This window comes from Felis catus, chromosome B2, assembly GCF_018350175.1.
Source record: "Felis catus isolate Fca126 chromosome B2, F.catus_Fca126_mat1.0, whole genome shotgun sequence".
NCBI lineage: Eukaryota > Metazoa > Chordata > Mammalia > Carnivora > Felidae > Felis > Felis catus.
In genome coordinates, this window is record NC_058372.1 from 139,243,010 (window position 1) to 139,262,966 (window position 19,957).

A 19,957-nucleotide genomic window follows, 5' to 3' on the forward strand; every position below is an offset into this window, starting at 1 on the left:
AGGTTAGATGCAGTAAGTAATTGGAGGCTAGTTGGTGCGGACTCTGATTCGGGCCCGAGAGAGGGTGGAGGTTGAATGCCAAATGGACTGCCGCAGGGAGAGCAAAGTCCGGAAGACATAACGTGGCAACGCCTTCAGTCACGTCCAACTACTGGGTATTTGAAATTCCCCCAAACTCTTTTTTAATTTTGCACATACAGAGTTCACATTTAATACATTTGCCATAACCTATGCTGATTTCTTAACAATTCCCTTAGTACATGGGGCTCCGAGCACAGGTGGCGGTTAATTCTACAAACTCCGAAAGCATGCTGAGTCCCTTTCTTCATGATAGATCATTTGTTTTTAAAGAATAGCAATCCTGGGGCGCCTGGCTGGCTCAGTTGCTGGACCGTGTGACTCTTGATTTCGGGATCGTGGGTTTGAGCCCCGCGTTGGGTATAGAGATTTCTTAAAAAAAAAAAAAAAAAAAAAGTTAGAAAAACCACAATCGTATAGGCTTAATCTTAAGACTAAACTCAGAAATAGCCCTGTGGTCCATAACCTGCCCCGTCAGAAGGCTCCCTTGCTTGTCTGTGATTGGGAAGGGCCTCAATGCCCTAATTAATTTAATTACTATTATTTTAGACTATGGAAACAGTATCAGAATATTACGATAGATCAGGAAACACAACGGTTTTTGCGTCTAACTGTGCAAGTGTCTCAATTCACATTTTCTTTTCAACTTATAACTTAGCTACCTACTCGCACGCAGTTCCTAGAGAAATATTTTTTGAAAAATGTTTTACGGTGTTTGTTAGTAACGGACATTCAGGCCTGGCCTTGGCATTACTGAGTCATCTTGCTAGCCTTGCGCTAGTTAAAAATAATTCCAAGTTTTTATTAGGGCTGTTCCCTGTGGAAGAAAGCCTGCATTTATTTCTGCTTTACAGAAACCGGGATAAGAAGAGAGAACTAACATTGTTTAACCTTTCTGAACTTGGAGCAGGCCCTGTGTCAGGTAATTTAAAGATGTTTTCTCATTTTGTTTTCACGACGGTCCGGGAAAGGTGGGTGCAATCCTTTCCATTTCACGCGGAGGGAAGTCAGGTTTAGAGAGGTGGGTGTATGACCGAGGGGCAGGTCCGGGCTTTGTTCCGAACTCGTCGCCCCGTGCTCCGGCGTTCTTGGGACTGAGCTCTTTTCTATTTTGCAAACATACTCTGGGATTTCCGGTTTATTTTCATTATATGAGCCCCTTGATGTTAATGCTCATTCAGGACAGGTGGATGGTGCTGGTCTGGTGTCAGCCGGAGGGGCTGACTGGCCGCTGGCCTGTGACTTCTCTCCCGAGTCGTCGTCTTACGACTGAAGCCCAAGTGACAGCTCGGACTTGAGGGGTGTCTGTCGCGGGGTGTCCTGGTCTGCTTCTCTGCACTCACTTCCCCCTGCACTGTCTCACGCTCCACTCGATGCTTGTCCATGCCGTCCGGGCCTCAGGTCCTGGTCTCTCCTTCATCTGTGCTGTCTTCCTCTTCTCACGAGAATGCAGGGCCTCCCTGCTTCCTCACGTATGTGTCGGACGATTCCTCAAGGCCAGGTCCACCAGCAAGGCTGCCCTGTTCTGCCCGGCCTGGCCTTGCGTTGTCCTGGTCCAAACTCCCAGCCCGGTTCTGGAGGGAGTCACCCCGGGGCCATCTTTCTTGATCCCAACCTGCTCTTGTCTGCGGCTGTAGTATCCACCTTTTATCTCTGGAAATAGATTCCCGGCATCCTCCAACCCTTTTTAAAAAGTTCTGTGGTTTGTTTCATTGTAGAGGGTGATGTTCTCTTGTAGTTGTGTTTCGTTTTCTTCTCCTTTTAAGCTGTATCCGAACTGCATCCCCCTCTGATTGGGGGGTTGATGATGTTGGTGGCTTTGCTGCTGAAAATGTCTGCTTTGGGTGGATTTAATGGACTTTTTGTTTTTTTTTTTGGTGTTTTGTTTTGTTTGTGTTTTGAAAACCAGGGGAAGGTTCCAGCATTCTTTTTCACAGCACCGTCTTCTCTCCTCCCAGATGGCTGGTTTGTCTTGCGTCTTTACATACTTTCTGATGTCTTTATTGTCTTTTCTTCTACTAGCCCTAGGCCCTTTGATAAGTGGTGCTGTGCCCGATTCATTTGCACATCATGCATTCACAGTGCCCGGCACAGCACCTTGCTGTCAATAGGGACCTAAATGTTCCTAAATGTAAAATGGACTATGGCAGTCAGCACACAGCTGGAGGTTTCAGATGTGTCTGGCGTGAACCTGGAGGTTGAGTTTCTATGGATTCTAGGATTTGCTTGGTTTAAAAAGTTCCTGGTGTCGGTTTGCTCCTTGGGTCGTTTTGATTTGCCCCATAACCTAGGATGAAGCAGCAATAGCTCTTGGACCACGGGCATGCCAACATAGGCTCCTTTCTGTGCAAGTAGCTGATGAATCCAAAACCAAAACGGTGCCCTGGCAAGCGTTTCTCTCACCTTCCGGAAAGACAGCATGATCTGTGCTGTGGCCGTCAGGTTTGTATTTGTTGGCATTGTTCCCAACCTTATCTCTGGTTTCCATACCATTGCCACAGGGCCCACAAGAGCCTTGCTCCTCTGGGAGCTGGTACCTTTTTATCCCACTTGCGTTGTCTGTCAGTGGGAGGACATTAGCACGTCTAGGAAGGGGTCTCAAGGAGAATCTGCTACAAAACCGACACATTCTTTAATTTCAGAAGTGAAAGTACCCACTTTGAGGGCAAGGTGCGTGGCCACAGGTGTTCGCCTTCCTAAGCGTTTGACTTTGAACAGAAACTTAGGTAAAAACAACATGGCCTCTTCAAGTGTCAAGTGTGGTTGGTGAAATTAAATGCTGTGTGTTATGTCGCTATAAAAATAGCGTCTGAAGTAGTGTTTCATGTCCTGTCCAACACCCCCAGCCTTGGGACGAATCTGTGAGATGTAACAGTTAAAGCAGTCTTGGGATGAGCCTTGCTTGGGGCAAAGCTGATGCTCTGCCGGTGGGTTCTACAGCACAGACTTTCTCGGCCAAGCTCGTGATTTTGAACTCATTGTTTCCTGGAGGTCTACAGGGAGGGGGCCCGTAAGAAGATGTTTCTTTGTCCATTGAGACATTAGCTTGTGCTCTGTATCCGGGCATCTTTGGGAAGTTTAGGCGGATGAAATATTTCATTTATTTAATTTATTTTGAGAGAGAGAGAGAGAGAGAGAGAGAGAACATCCCAAGCAGCCTCAGCTCTGTCAGCGTTGTGGGGAGCCTGCCGGGAGGCTCCAACTCAGGAACCATGAGATCATGACCTGAGCTGAAATCAAGGCTCAGATGCTTAGCTGACTGGGACACCCAGGCGCCCCAGGAAGATGAAATTTTTTAGTCATCTACAGTGGGACCTAAATGTCTACAGGAGCCTGTGTGGCAGTCTGTAGTATTAGAGCATGTGGGAACAAATCTTTGCATGGGTTATTTAAACCCAAGCGTTCTTGAATCACCTGCCACTGAATGTCGAAATCACTTACCACTACCGTTTGCTCATTCCTTCCTTCTTCCTTCGCTCATTTTCCCTCATCGTCATTCAGTGGTTAAGACACCAACACTGAAATCAGTTTCTTTAGTCTTGGCAGAGGGTCGGAATAGGATCCTCAGTGTCTTTGCATGTGTCGGAAGATATGGTGATAAGTGTCAGGTAAATATAGGGGTCAAGGAACCCAAATATGATGCCAGATACATGCTCCGCCAGGGCTTCAGGTCAAGGGCTCCAGGAAAACCAGATGGAAATTGATGGCCTCTTCTGACCTGCCCTTGGAAATCCTGTAGTGTCAACTCTGCTGTATTCTTAGTGGGTTGAAGTGGATTCAAGGGGAGGGGGCTTAGACTGGTCGCCCCGCCCCGCAGCGGGAGCGTCAAAGAACACGTACACGTGTTTTAAAACATCCGTGGAATCCTAGTGGAGAAAGATCCCATGTCGCTGTACCAGGGACACTGAATATAGGTAATTTTTATGATGTGGGCATATATTAATGAATTTGCATCTGTCTTTTTTTAAATGTTTATTTCTTGAGAGAGACAGAACATTAGCAGGGGAGTGGCAGAGAGGGAGACGCAGAATCCGAAGCAGGCTCCAGGCTCCCAGCTGTCAGCACAGAGCCCGACGCGGGGTTTGAACCTACAAACTCTGAGATCGTGACCTGAGCCAAAGTCAGACGCTTAACCGACTGAGCCACCCAGGCGCCCCGGATTTGGATCTGTCTTGAGGGCTGGACACAGGACCACTCCTGTGTGCTTCCCCACTACCTTACCCCTCTGGACCATGCTGTCCCCACAGTGTTTTGTGGCTTCTGACTTACTTGGTTATAGGCTTTGCAAGAATGTGAGGCTCCCAGTCAACATCATATTCCCAACGCTTAGCATAGTTCCCAGAACACAGTAGATGATCAACAAACACTCCTTGAACTGAAATAACCAACTTAATAAATGCCCCGCATGTCAGGCACTCGAGTCAACTTTTGCATCCTTAAATTTTTTTTCCCCGGACACATAAGCTTTTTGGGAATCCTCGGGAAGGATTATTCTAAACAGAAACCAGTCTGGGAGATACAGTGGCCCAAGTGGGCACACCCTGTCCTTCCAGCTGTCCATTGATGTTTTTGTTTTTTGTTTTTTTTTTTTGGTGTTTCACGTGAGCCGTTTTATAAATAATCAGGACCTTTTCATAACTTGGTTCATAATAAGCAGTAAACGTATGCTGTGTGTGTGTAGAAGTCTGTCATTTGGGGAGGGTAGCCTGAAACTTCTTTTTTCATTTTAATTAGTCCTCCCTTTGTCAGAAATGATGGATTCTCGAACATTCTCTAGTCTGCTGGGCGACTGTACTGTCTCTTTCTGTTAAGAGCAGCATCTGATTCCATTAGTTCTTTGTGCAGGAACAGTAGGCTAATGTCAGCGTGGCCGGGAGGTGGGGGGAGTTGTCATGGAATGAAGGCTTACAATGTCCAGTCTCACCTACTGCCCCAGAGTGAGAGCCACACCGTGGTTTGTTCGTCATGTCTCTGAAGTCTCTGTGGGCGGAGAGACTGGGACAACAGTCTACCCGTGAGTGGAGGTCCGGGGCGGGGGGGGCAGGCAGGCAGATGGCACAGACCTGGCTCCTGTGACGGGTTAATAGACTTGCATATCTTGTTCCCAGCCCCTTTTTCTCTCCCGAAAACCTTCCCACTGTCCTGTTTTACCACAGACATTGAGTCTCTGAATTGATAAGCCGCCTAGCCGATAGCAAGGCTAATGTTAAAACATTTTTTTTTTTGGTTTGGTTTTGTTCAGGGAGATGGTGGTTTCAAAGGGGATCTCGTTTGACGAAGGGGTGGATTTTAGAAATTTCTCAGTGACAGCTGCGTTGTTTTTACGTCATTGGAGAGGGGAGCCCGCTTTAAGGGCACAGGTTAAACGGTAGTAACTTTGTCCTCTTTAGCAGTTTCTGGTTGAAACAGCGAAAGTTTTATGAACCCCGGGCACTGTGACTCAGCCCAGAGCTTGACTGTAAGTTTGTAGGTTGGTTAACGTGGTAGCATTCTTCAGGTGTGGCCTTCCTTTATTTTTAACGAGGATGTGGCCAAGGGTCCAGTTACTCTCAGCTCTTAGGGAAGGTGTGGGGGTAGAATCGTCATCACTGGACACCCGAACGGCTTTTCCTCACACAACCCAAGGGAGAAGAATGCGAAATCTACTCGCCTTGAATTAAAATGATGTCAGGGCGGCAAGCAGGCGGGCGGCTCGGGGGCTCCAGGACTGGCTGGGGTTCATGCCAAAAAGAGCATGGGTGAAATCTGTTGATTGATGACTCTGTCCACATGTGGTACCTGTGTGCTGTTAACAGATACAACATACTCTTTGTATAACCGAAAACGCGAAATTGCTAGAGTTTTATTGTAGACGTAGGTTACCTAGCACTGCCTTGAATCTCATAGACTTAAATACACAAAGGGCCCTGTTAGACCTGCAGTCATGAGCTCTCGCAGTACCTGCCCCATCCTAAACGTGGCATCCTAAACGTGGCATCTAAAGTTAGCAGCTAAAAACCATCTATGCTATTTTTTTTTTAAGTTTTTATTTAAGTAATCTCTGTACCCACTGTGGGGCTCAAACTCACAACCTCAAGGTGGAGTCCCCTGCTCTTCTGACTACGCCAGCCAGGCACCCGAACCCGTCTACACTATTAACAAAACATCCACTTGTTGAAAATGGGTTGCAGGAGGGTTTCTCTGTTGCAGTCTGGAGGCAGAATTGCTTCTGGAGGAAACTTCAGGCTTTGCTCGATAGACCATCAGCTGATAGGATGAGGCCCACCGCATTAAGGAGGGTAATCTGCTTTACTGAGAGTCTACTGATTCATGCTAATCATGTCTAAAACAGTACTTTTATGGCAATGTCTAGACTGGTGTTTGACTACAGGACTGTGCACGATGACCCAGCCAGGCTGACACATGACATTCACCATCAGAGTGGTTAAGCTGCTACTCACTCTTTTGTATGTAATTTAGGTCATGGTGATGTGACAGAAATGCAGGCTGGTTTAAAAATTAAATCGTGTTGTATTCATAGTGTGATGCATCCATCGACCTATCGGTCATACGTCTCTCGGGCACCCATGTGTAAGGCACTATGCTAGACATCAGGAAAGATGAGCCCTTCCCTTTGAAAGCAATCAGAATCTGGTAAGGGAGGCAGACGAGTGAAAGATCACTGCAGTGCCGTTGCCTCAATTAGATGGAGTGGCGAGGTAAACGAGGGAGTGATGGTGCCTCATGTCTGGGGGAGGAAGGTAGAAGGTTGGGGAAGGCTTCACAGCAGAGGAAACACTTAGGGTCTTGAGGGATAATTAGGAGTTTTCCAGGAAAGCCTTCTTAACAGGGCACAGTAAGTGCAAAGGCGTGGGGAATAAAAACTCACACTCATGAAATGACAGAATAAATGTATGGAAGGCTTCCTTGCATAATCGGTGCTGGAGGCTCAATATCTTATTATCATTGGGAAAATGTAAATGTGGCAGATCTTATATTTTATAGTTTCTTGGTTAGTAAATAACCACCTAGTAAAATATGACAGTTCTTGGCTTTAAAAAATTGTCAATCTATTTAGATGGAGTCCGCTGAAGCTTGTTCAATTTTCCATTCTTACCATTTAAAGATATTTTCTTGTCCATACTGGGTTAATTCCACAGTGAATTAAGAATTTGGGATGCTTGGCTGGCTCTGTCGGTAGAGCATGTGACTGCTGATCACATGACTTTGAGCCCCATGATGAGCATAGACGTTACTTAAATGAAAATGGAAAAAGTTATGTTTATATAGGATTTACCTTACGAGGCAGGCATTCTTGACCGAATATATCAGATTTCTGTAAATTTTCTCTGAACCAGTTAGGTTAGTTTGGGCACGTCAGCCTACCTCTTACCTTTAAATTCTCACCTGTAAAGGGCAAGAGTTTGGGCTGGTTTTTAGAGGTCCACCCATAAGATATTCAAAGAACCTATAAATGAAAATTGTCATCTCTCCTGCGTCCAGTTATAGAGGTGTGTTTCTATAGCTTGAATCGTTGTGATAATTGCACTGTTCCCAGTAGCAACTGTTTACAGTGGAAGTTCTTTATTGTCATTTCGATTGAGCATTTCATGTTTCAGCCCCTTAATTGAGTATTTTATGTGCATGATCCCATTAAATACTTAGAATAACCCTGCAGAGCAGATAATGTTTCCACTTTATAGTTGAAGAAACCAGAGGCTCAGGCAATTGAAATAACCAGGCTAGGCTTGCTCAGGTGGTAATGGGGAAGCTGGGGGTGGGGGGTGAACCCCAATCTTTTGGCTCCAAAGCCTGCATTCTTTATGACGGCTGTAACTCACAGTACACGATTATTAGCATAATGTAGTATTTTACGACCATAGCTGAGGTGAAATATCTTGTAAGAAGACAAGTCTCACTCTGAAAGCAATCTGTTTAACATTTTTAAAAAAATGAAAGAAAAGAGAAGTACTTTCTGGTATGTTGACTAATAGGGCCATGAATTTTAATATATCATTGGGCAGTGCATCAAACAACAGAAGAAGGTAATATTCTCCACAATAAGAGAGGACCCAGAAACCACCTGCTTCATAAGTAACTCTCATTCTTTGATTCAACCCACTTGCATTTGGATTCTGCCCCACAGCCCATGATGACTGTCTCTGACCCGCTGGTTCTTTTTTTTTTTTAATTTTTTTTTCTTTTTTTTTTTTTTTAATTTTTTTTTCAACTTTTTTTTATTTATTTTTGGGACAGAGACAGAGCATGAACGGGGGAGGGGCAGAGAGAGAGGGAGATACAGAATCGGAAACAGGCTCCAGGCTCCGAGCCATCAGCCCAGAGCCTGATGCAGGGCTCGAACTCACGGACTGCGAGATTGTGACCTGGCTGATGTCGGACGCTTAACCGACTGCGCCACCCAGGCGCCCCTAATTTTTTTTTTCAATGTTTATTTATTTTTGGGACAGAGAGAGACAGAGCATGAACGGGGGAGGGGCAGAGAGAGAGGGAGACACAGAATCGGAAACAGGCTCCAGGCTCTGAGCCATCAGCCCAGAGCCCGACGCGGGGCTCAAACTCACGGACCGCGAGATCGTGACCTGGCTGAAGTCGGACGCTTAACCGACTGCGCCACCCAGGCGCCCCGAGCCGCTGGTTCTTATTAAGGTCTTGACTGGTCCCTCTGCCTGGCAGACTGTTTCCCTCACCTTGAAATAGGACTGAGATTGCAGCCTAGTTGCCTTCTCAGAGAGCCATTTCCTGACCTTCCCAATTTAAATTAGCTACTTCATCCTGTTTAGATGTCTGCGTTGTACATATCACTCTAGATATATTCCGTGTTTGTTCATTTGTTTTGGATGCTTTCTTCTACTTGAATGAAGTTCAGTGAGAGCAGAGACCTTTCTCTTTCACTACTCTGCCCCCAGCCCTGGAGTTGTGGTTTGATCACAGTAGGCTTTATCTGGCTATCTGGTCATATATCTGTCTGTCCATCTGTCTGTCCATCTGTCTATTCTTCTTCTGTCTGCTCTTTCTCCTCTCTCTCCATCTATCTATCTCTAAAATGGCTTGGCCATGTGGAGTTCTAGCAAATCTGCTTCTCCAATCAGGTTGTGGGAAGACCCTCCTATCTGCTTTATCGTTTACCACTTCACTTTTGAGTTGTTTTTGGGTTTTTTTTTCCTAGTTGCTCCCTTTTTATATCAAGCCCAATTACAAATTATAATAAACTGTTTCTCATCACCTCTTTTTGTTTCCCTTGCCAGGGCTCTGTGCTTGAATTACAAAGGAACCTCTTCAGCCAGCTCATTCTGGATGAATGAATGATTAACACTAAGGGTCGTTCACCCTCCTTCCAGTGGTAAGTCCAAGCCACTTGTGCTCCTCGAAGGTGTTCATGTATGTCAGTTGTGGGTCTGTTTCCCGTGGAGCTCTGTTGAGTGCTCTTTGTGTGTGGACCTGGGTGGGGAGAGCCAAAGTGGATTCGTCACGTTCCGGTTGGAAATTGGATTTCCTGTGGGCAGTGGTGCATTCAGTCCGAGCGGCTTATTATAAACACACTTTAATTTGATGCACTGGATGATCCTGTCTCTCTCTCTCTCTGGGATTCCGTATCCCCATCCTCTCTGGGAACTTAGGTGGCAAAGTTGCAGCCTGGCAGGTGTTCAGTTCCATCTCTTTACATGTCAGATAGATACAGCACCCACTTGAACTCCCAACGAAACAGGCTAGCCTGCTGGAGAACAGATCTGGAGTATATAATTCGTAGCTGGAGTCGTAAGATCAGGTGAGCTCAGGAAAGTTGGACACGAAGCCACTGAAGGGAGGGGAGGTTCCCGCTGTGCTAAGGCTCTTCCATTCTGCCTGGGGTGTTTTACTGGTCTATGTCTTGGTGTTTCAGCATAAGTACTAAAGCAGAAAACTGAACAGTTCCCAGAGCAGCGTTTGGAGTGGCTGCCGGTCCTTCACCGGACACGCTGGCAGGGTCTACAGTTCATGCTTAACTTGGCTGAAATTCACAGACATGAGCACCGGCTCTGTCAGAGGCAGCTGGTCCCATCCTTCCGGTGCCGCTTCACACCGTTTGGATCTCAACCCAAGGTGTTGCCTCTGAGAGATCGTCTCTGTCCACCCAATCTAAAGTGGCCACCTATTTTATTTCCCTGCAAAGTGCTTGTCGTGCGTGATAGTTTTCTGTCTCGTGTATTTACCTGCTTGCTGTTGAGCCTTCTTGTCACCGGAGCAGAAGCTCCATGAGGTCAGAACCCTTGTCGGTCTTGCTTGCCATGTAGCTCCACGGCTCAGACCGTGTCTAGTACACAACAGACGCTTTCTGCCCGAATTATATGATGAGCTCAGCCGTGAAGTGCGGCTCACTGTGTAAGTCACTCAGTGTCATAGGATGAGAAAGTTGTTGGCACTGGAGGAGATTTTGAAGATCCACTTTGTCTACTTGGTAGCTATTTTTATTTTAAAGTTTACTTTAAGGCAGAGAGTGTATGTGTGCACGCGTGAGCAGGGAAGGGGAAGAGAGAGAGGGAATCCCAAGCAGACTCTGTGCTGTCAGCATGGAGCCCGATGCGGGGCTCGAACTCACAACCCTGGGATCATGATCTGAACCGAAATCAAGAGTCAGATGCTTAAGCAGCTGAGCCACCTAGGCGCCCCAGGAGCTGTTTTTAAATGTGAATTATTCTCTCACAGAATTGCCAGGTTTAACATTATCTTCTGCATAAAAAGGAAGTTTTGTAGTGTTTTGAGTTTATTTGCAATTAGAGCACTTATTAAAGTTAGGAATTTGGTGGCATCTGGGTGGCTCAATTGATTAAGTGTCCAACTCTTGATTTCTGCTCAGGTCTTGATCTCACGGTCTGTGGGATTGAGCCCTGCATCGGGCTCTGTGCTGGCAGTGAGGAGCCTGATTGGGATTCTCTCTCCCCCTCTCTTTGTCCCTCTCCTGCTTGTGTACACTCTCTCAAAGTAAGTAAATTTTAAAAACTGGTGCTTTAAAGTTAGGAATTTAGATGATGTTTGGTAACTTTTGTGTTAACTGACCTTTATATTTTCTATATTAGAATATTTATGTATTTATTTATTTATGTATTTGCTTACTTACCTACTTATTTGGGGGAAGAGAGAGGCAGAGAGAGGGAGAGAGAGAATCCCAAGCAGGCTCCATGCTGTTAGCGCAGAGCCTGATGCAGGGCTTGAACTCATAAACCGTGAGATCATGACCTGAGCCAAAATCAAGAGTCGGACGCATAATCAACTGAACCACCTCGGTGCTCCTACGTTAGAATATTTAAAAGGAATATCTGATTAGCCTTTGAGACTGTTTCGTTTATGCTTTACTGAAGTGCAGATGCCAGGACTGAAATACACCTACTTGAAAAGCCTAAGGTTTAGATTTTTTTTTTTTTTTTTTTTTTGGAGACGGATTGCCTGCTGAGTTTTTTGAATCCTGTCTCTGACATTTGCTGGCTCAGTGACCTTGGGCAGGTTATTTAAGTTTGGTGCCTCAGTTTCTTCTTCTGTAAAACGGGGGTAATAAGAGCATTTTCCTCATGTGATTGTGATTAAGGATGTTAATATATGTGTTATATAGATTCCTGCTATTTTAGGGGTGGCTGAGTGGCTCAGTCAGTTAAGCGTCAGACTTCAGCTCAGGTCATGATCTCGCGGTCCATGAGTTCGAGCCCCACGTCGGGCTCTGTGCTGACAGCTCAAGCCTGGAGCCTGCTTCGGATTCTGTGTCTCCTCCTCTCTCTGCCCCTCCCCCACTCGTGCTCTGTCTCTCTCTACCAAAAATAAATAAAATGTAAAAATCCTAAAAAAAATTTCTGCTATTTAGTGTATACTCAGGATTTTATATATTAGGTACATCAACTGGATTTGAAAATAATGTATTTGGATTCTGCTCATAAAGTGGAGACAGGACTTTGAGCATTTGCTTCACATGTTGACATCCCTGAGTCAACAGAAAGAAAAGGCTTAATTACAATTATTAATAACTTTAGTTATCATAGCGATAAGTCACAAATATGCCATTTTCCACATGGCTACAATATTGTTGTCTCTTTGGTGCCAGACTGACTTGGTTTGAGTTCTCTAGTTGTGCTTGTTTCGTGACCCTCAGCCAATGACTCGACTGTGCCTAACTTCAGTTTCTCCACGTGCAAAGTAGTGCTGATGATACAAATCAAAAAAGATTGCTATGGGAATTAAATATGAAAATACATGTAACATTCGGGCACAGGGCTTCGTGATTTTTCATTTCCTACTTTCTTCCTTTTTACACCTTAGATCTAAGAAGGATGTTACTATCTGGACCACAGTGATCATGGTTAGGAATGGTTAGGAGTGTTTATTTTGTTTATTTATTTAGAAAAAAATTTAATGTTTATTTATTTTTGAGAGAGAGAGAGAGAGAGAGAGAGAGAGAGAGCGCGCGCGCGCGTGGGGAGGGGCAGAGAGAGAGGCAGACATAGAATCCAAAGCAGGCTCCAGGCTCTGAGCTGTCAGCACAGAGCCCGGTGTGGGGCTCGAACCCACAAGCCACGAGATCATGACCTGAGCCGGTGCCATCCAGACACCCCTATTTGTTTATTTTTTACATTAATTAATTAATTTAGAGTGTGTGTGTGTGTGTGTGCGCGTGCGCGCGCGTGTGTATGTGAACAAAGGAGCAGCAGAGAGATGGGGAGAGAGAGAATCCCAAGTAGGCTCCACGTTGTCAATGCAGAGCCCAATGCGTGGCCCAAACCAAGAGTTGGATGCTTAACCGACTGAGCCACCCAGGTGCACCAGGAGTGTTTAGAAATAGTGTCCTGGGGCACGTGGGTGGCTCAGTCGGTTAAGCATCTGACTCTTGATTTCAGCTCAGGTCATGACCTGGATCCTGGCATCGGGCTCTGCACTCACAGCACAGAGTCTGCTTGGGATTCTCTCTCCTCTCTCCTGCTTGCATGCTCTCCCTCTCAAAATAAATAAGTAAACTTAAAAAAAAAAAAAAACAAACAGTGTCCTATTCATGATGATGAAGAGAACAGAATATTTAGCATAGAAATATTAAGTTTATTATTTTTAGTTTTTTAATTTTTTAATGTTTATTAATTTTTGGGAGAGAGGGAAACAGAGACAGAGCGTGAGCTAGGGAGGGGCAGAGAGAGAGACAGACACAGAATCCAAAGCAGGTTCTGTCAGCACAGAGACTGATGCAGGGCTTGAATCCATGAACTGTGAGATCATGACTTGAGCCAAAGTTGGCTGCTCATCCGACTGACCCAGGCGCCCCGAAAATATTGTTTACTGGGGAGCATAATATTGCCCTTGAGAGTGAGTCATGTGTGCAGCGAGCAGGGGCAGTGAGACACTAGGGCCAGTGAGTAGAAGGAAACTTAGGAGCTGGGGGAAAATGGGCGGGGCGGCCTGTGCAGTAGTGAACTTCCCAGGGCAGATATGGGTCCAGAGGCTGCTGGACTGCAGATCAAGATTCCTGGAGAAAGGATTCCTCGCTCCCCAGGAAGGGGGCTGCCATGGCCTGTATGTCCCGTTCCAACGCCTCTTCGGTACAAATGGCCCCGTCCAGAATCCTGCGTGTACATCTGGTCATCTGGGCCGGTTGGTTGTATGGAGCCATACGTCCCTGGAGACCCAGGATTTAGCTTTCTGAAGTCAGAGAGTTGGGACTGCTGATTGCTTTCTTTTAAAACATCTTTCAGGATTTAAAATCTTCCTGTTTGTGTTTATCATATGAATCGGAGGTTGCAAACTGGTGGGCTTCTGGCTGCTTCTGGGCTGTGGGTGAGCTTTGTTGGGCCTGCAAAATGCGTCTCTGACAAGGGTCTTAAGGATATTTAGGTTAGTTGCCTACCTTTATTTTTTATTACTATTATTTTAAACGTTTACCTATTAATTTTGGGAGAGAGAGAGAGAGAGAGCGAGCGAGCAGGGGACGGGCAGAGAGCTAGGGAGGGAGAATCCCAGGCAAACTCCGTGGTGTCAGAGCAGAGCCTCGATGCTGGGCTCGATTTCACAAACTGCAAGATCACGACCTAAACTGAAATCAAGAGCCAAACGCCCCACTGACTGAGCCACCAGGTGCCCCAGTTGCCTACCTGGAGAAAGTGAAAATTTTAGCTAAAAGCAACATGTTCAGTGTTCCTTTAAAACGCGGTTTCACCGGGCAGCACGGCGGTGTGCATCCCAGGTGGCAATGGACAGCTGGGGAGGTGGCTGCTGCCCGGTTGGAGGGGCACGCGTGGGCCCGTTTGCTACGGTAGTGACCCCGCCGTGCAGTCTCCCCGATACCGCGTGCCAGTTACCAGTTTTCCTTTACTTAAGTTGTTTTTCTTCTAGTAGAATTAGGAGAAAGCTGGAAAAGTTCTATCTCCCTCTGTATTAGTGGTGGAAAACCTAAAGACGTTTCTGTAGAGTCTCATGTTTCCAGAAAGGTAGAACAGAACATGTTTTGTGTGTGCGCTGAAGAATACTCGTAGAAACCTAATTTGCAAACAGACGGCTTCTGTTTCTTAGGAGTGTAGCCCTCTGGCCTCCATCATTGCATGCATTTTAAATGGCGCTGAAGGTGTGTGTGTGTGATTCCTGAGCGGGGCAGTAAGATTTCCCCTCTGTGTTCACACAGAACTCTTTGGCTTCTATTTTAGGCCATTTCGTCTTTTTTCAGCAGCAAACTTGCTCGTCTTCCCCACGATCCGTCGTCAGGACTCCTGGTTGGGTGAAGTGGGAGCAGTGTGTAATTTGCACATGTGTGTGGGCTGTGGAACGAGGTTCCATTCTGCCTTCCCTAGTGGGTCCCTCCCCCAACGCTTCCCAGACTTTGTGGCACCAAACAGATGAGGGCCTGTAACCTCGTTGACTCTGGGGGGGTGGTTACCAAGGGCACTGCCCTCGTGGCCCACTGAGGCACAGACTGAAACCCTAGGACTCTCTTCTGTGTGTGTGGATTTGATTTTTAGTGAAAGACACAATCTGGTTTTTTGTTCGTCCATTCTATTTTACAAGGGTGCTTCTGGCACCATTGTGCAGATAAACTAAAAGAGAGAGAACAGGGGAAGAGCCGTGACATTGGACTATTGTTTGTAAGGGCGGTTGGGAGGGAGAGCGGCGTAGGGTGTGTGTTGATAAGGACAGAAAGACTAACTTAATTAGTGGAATTTTGAGGATGACTGGTTTCAAGTCCCTGGAAGGAGTTGTCATCCATCAGTTGGTGTTTCAACAGTGGAATGTGCTCCCTGATGGTGCTGGGACTTGCCATCACTCGGTGTATTTGGGTGGAAGAGGGTGGCCCATCTGTCAGGATACCGTAGGAGGTTCTCAAATTAGAAGGAAGATAGGACCTGCTGGATGACCTCTGTGGTCTCTTAGAAAACTCAGATCCAATTACTCTCTGAATTAAACTGATTAGGAACCTTTCAGCGTGAACGATTTCACTTTAGTCCATAAAAAGGAAGTACTGTGCCCATGGTGTGGGAGGCTGAATAGAACACTTTTTAATTGACTACATCGAATTCTGGACAGATTCCTTACACTTTCTTAAATGTTCCAATAGAACCCTTCAAAAATGTTATAAACAGATGTGTCTAGTGTGTAGTATTTGTCAGTGTGTTTTCTAAATGGTTTATTCCTGCTGAAAATTCTTAGGTTACCTTCGCGGAAGCTCATGAATGAGTATGGTTTTATTTTTGGTAGCATGATTTTTAAAACATGTTTATTTATTTTTGAGGCGGGGGGGGGGCATGGAGAGAAAACACAGGGTGGGGAGGGGCAGAGAGAGAAAGAGACACAGAATCTGAACTGAAGTAGGCTCCAGGCTCTGAGCCCAATGTGGGGCTTGAACCCACGAACCATGAAATCATGACCTGAGCTGAAGTCAGATGCTTAATTACAGAGCTACCCAGGCACCCTGGTAGCATTTTTTTGTACAGATTTTTATCGTTTATATAAAAATCATGTCTCTTACTATAAAGCATTCCATTTAATTTTAAACTTTAGGAGTTTATACATTATCAATAATTGTCAGTTATCAAAGTGTATTTAATGTGGATATAATGACTTATAGAAAAAAGTCCATGTAAAGGAAAAATTTATGAAGAATTTGTTTTAAATCTTAGTTTTTCTGTTATTTCACATTTGCTCACATCTCCCAAAAGTAATTAACTGGTCATTTGGTTAAGTTCTTGAGACTTGCTTATTATGTAATATAAGGTGCCACTTGGACTTTATAAATATTTATTCCTTATTTTCATGAGAGTTGACTGCATTAAAATGTGTCTTGCGTATTTGGTCCCTTTGAACCACTTAGAAAAAGCTTGTATTATGAACTTTAGGTTTGCTGTGGCTTTAAAGCAATACATAGCATGCTACTATTGCATGTTGAATTAGCTTAAAATTGACTGTTGGTTTTGCGGGCACCTCCAGTTTACTCTAAAAAACGTTAAAATTTGATTTTGCTCTTTATTTTCACTTAATAAAGAGTACTTTTTTAAAAAAAAATTAAAACAGTGTTTATTTTTGAGAGAGAGCGCAAGCAGGGGAGGGGCAGAGAGAGAGAGGGAGACACAGCATCCGGAGCAGGCTCCAGACTGATCTGTCAGCACAGAGCCCGACGCGGGCCTCAAACCCACGAACCGCGAGATCATGACCTGAGCCGAAGTCGGACACTTAACCACCTGAACCACCTAGGCGCCCCAAAGATGTGATAGCTTAAAAATGTCACCTTTTGGAGGTGTAGTTGACATATAAAATGGAAGGGTAGTTAGTGTACATTGTGGTGATTTGGCGTGATGTATGCGTGCACTGGGGAAAGGAATCTCCCCGTCCAGTTAACGAAGACCGTATGCCGCCCCTCCCCCGCTTGCTCTCTCTCTCTCTCTCAAAAAAAAGGGAGCCCTGGGTGGCTCAGTCGGTTGAACATCCGACTCAGTCTCACAGCTTGTGAGTCAGAGCCCCACGTGGGGCTCCACGCTGACAGCACAGAGCCTGCTTGGGTTTCTGTCTCCTTTTCTCTCTGCCCCTCCCCTGCTTGCTATCGCCCTCTCGAAGAATAAATAAAACCACACACACACAAAAAAAAAAAAATAAGAAAAAAAGAACACCTGTCACTTCACTGTTTATCCTGTGTGTGTGTCAGAGAGAGAACATTTAAGTTCTACTCTATCAGCAAATTTCAGTTACACGGTATAGTGTTAGCAACTGTGGCCACCACATTTCACGTTGGATCCTCAGAGATTACTCATCTGTAACAACAGTTTTTACCAACCCCTCCTCCTCCCCACCCTAACCCCCACCCCCCGGCAGCCACTTTTCTGTTCGTGTGAATTTGACTTTGTGTGTGTCCATCTGTCATTTCCCCCCAACTTTTTATTAGGAGAATTTGCAAACATATAGAAAGTTGAAAGAATTGTAGAGTGAATATTACCACCGCTTGAATTCTGTAATTGTTAACATTTTGCTATATTACTCTCCTATGTGTCCTTTTGCGTTGTATGCTCGAGGACAGAATACCTCTTTAAGTAGTAATATATGTAATTCTTGGAGCTCTTTGCCAAGGAATTTAACCTTAGATGCTTGTTAACACATAGGTCCCGTTGTGTTGTTGTCTCAGGATGAAGCATTAGAAAGGTAAAGTCTGCTTTTATGATTTGGAGATGTGCTGGCTTTCATCATTTTAGGGCAGAGTACTAAGTTGAGAGTATTTTATTGTAGTTGGGCAAACTTTAAACTCTTTAACCCCCAAGTGACATTGTACATCCATAGAACTAAAGTTACCTGGTGATTAAAAAAGGGAACCAGACAATGCAAATCCATTGGAAATGTCTGGGGAATGTTGGAGATCATTCATTCCTACAGGCAATTCTGGCATAAACAGACCTGCATATAACATGTTCGAAAAGGTCAGAATTGGCTTAAAATCTGGAGGCAGGTCTTACAATACAGGCATGCAAGTATTTCGACACAGTTGGTTGTCTTTCTGATACATTTTTCACATTGAGAAGCACGTCGTCTTACACTTCCTTCTTCCCTCTCAAGAGACTGTTTCTTTTACGCTAGCCGGTGATACTTCATTTTGCTTTTATTTTAGCAACAGAAACAATGCTGTTCCATGACTTGCATTCTTTCTTCTTCTGGGTTTACCCAGGGTGTTTTTTTTTTTAAATTTTATAGTGGGCTCCATGCCCAGCGTGGGGCTCGAACTCACGATCCTGGGATTCAGAGTTGCATGCTTTACCGACTTAGCCAGCCAGGGGCCCGACCCACGCTATTTTTCAGCACGTGCGCACGCACGCACACACACGTCAACTTAACATTTTGGGAATTCCCATGTTTTCTGTTATGTGACTTGGCTTCCGTGGTGACTTTTCTGACTTCGGTCCTGGAGGTTGTGGTTACTCGACTGGCATGTCCTGGCTCTGCTGCCTGCTGCTGGCCAGCTCTGGGACCTTGGAAAGTCACTCAAGGCCTCCATTTCTTGTCCGTAAAGTGAGGGGATTGGGCGCAGGCGGCTTTTCAGGTGTGCCCTGCCCGCACTAAACAGTCTTTGGTTCTGTGTTCACTAGCAGAGTTTTGTGGAGGTTAGACTGGTTTTTGTAACTATTGGACAGGTGACCTTATATAATGGTTCTTATTATTTGCTAATTAAGATTAGAAAGTGTACCTTCAAGCATGTACCTTCAACCATTTTTTTTTTTAATGGTTATTTATTTTTGACAGAGACAGAATGCGAGTGGGTTAGGGGCAGAGAGAAAGGGAGACACAGAATGTGAAGCAGGCTCCAGGCTCTGAGCTGTCAGCACAGAGCCCGACACGGGGCTCGAACTCACGAGCTGTGAGATCATGACCTGAGCCGAAGTCGACCGCTCAACCGACTGAGCCACTCAGGCGCCCCTCAAGCGTGTATTAACTACACGGAACCTGTATGGGAAAAAAAATTGTGTGTCCATGTACTCTTATGTGTAGATGTGTGTACGCATATGTAATTTATTTTTCACGCAAGATAGGGAATCAAAAGCTTGTATGTCTGTAGTACAATCTGGTCTTGAATGTGAAGCAAGAATCTTGTCAGTTTCATACATAGATCCATTCACATTTTAAACTTTATTTTAATTTCGTTTGAGAGAGAGCACAAGGGAGCACAAGTGGGGGAGGGGCAGAGAAAGAGGGAGGCAGAATCCCAAGCTGGGGCTCAGCTGTCAGCACAGAGCCTGATGTGGGGCTTGAACTCACAGCCTGTGAGATACTGACCTGAGCCCAAATCAAGAGCTGGACTCTTAACTAGCTGAGCCACCCAGGTGCCCCACTGATCCATTCACATTTTATTTATTTATTTTTTTTAACATTTATTTATTTTGAGAGATGGGGGCGGGGGGAGGGTAGGGAGGGGCAGAGAGAGGGAGACACAGAATCTGAGGCAGTCTCCAGGCTCTGAGCTGTTAGCACACAACCTGATGCGGGGCTCGAAGTCACGGACCACAAGATCATGACCTGAGCCGAAGTCAGACACTTAACCAACTGGGCCACCCAGGCGCCCCATTCACAGTTTAAAAATAATGAAAGTATTACCTCAAAAAGCTGTTTGTCACATGTTTGTCCAGGAGAGCTTGAAAACTTTGGCTTAAACTGTTTTCTGTAGAATGTAATTTCAAAAATTTGAAAGTACCCGGATGTAATCCTGTTCTCCCTTTCAGCACGCCTTTGCCAATAATGAACGTAAAATAATCTCTGAAAATGTTGCTCTACCTTTTGGGTATACTTTAAACCGAAATATAAACCGAATCTTTTTTTCATCAAAAGATACAGCAAGACTTGAAAACACGTGAACGTCTGGTGTGTCGCTTTTTTTGAAAGTCAGGTTATTGCTTATCTTTCATCCAATAGTGAC

At 45.3% G+C, this 19,957-nt stretch overlaps 1 protein-coding gene across 16 annotated transcripts in view; it reads left to right on the forward strand.

Moving 5' to 3' along the window:
* Positions 1–19,957, forward strand: part of TIAM2 (TIAM Rac1 associated GEF 2) — a 325,018-nt gene that overhangs the window by 178,781 nt on the left and 126,280 nt on the right. For 15 of the 16 annotated variants that reach the window (XM_045058261.1, XM_019831415.3, XM_045058262.1 and 12 more), the window contains one exon: positions 9,324–9,418. The gene's annotated coding sequence lies outside the window, so the exon portion shown is untranslated. Of the gene's footprint in view, positions 1–628; positions 1,001–9,323; positions 9,419–19,957 lie in introns of those variants that run through there. The other variant, XM_045058266.1, reaches the window with a different exon arrangement.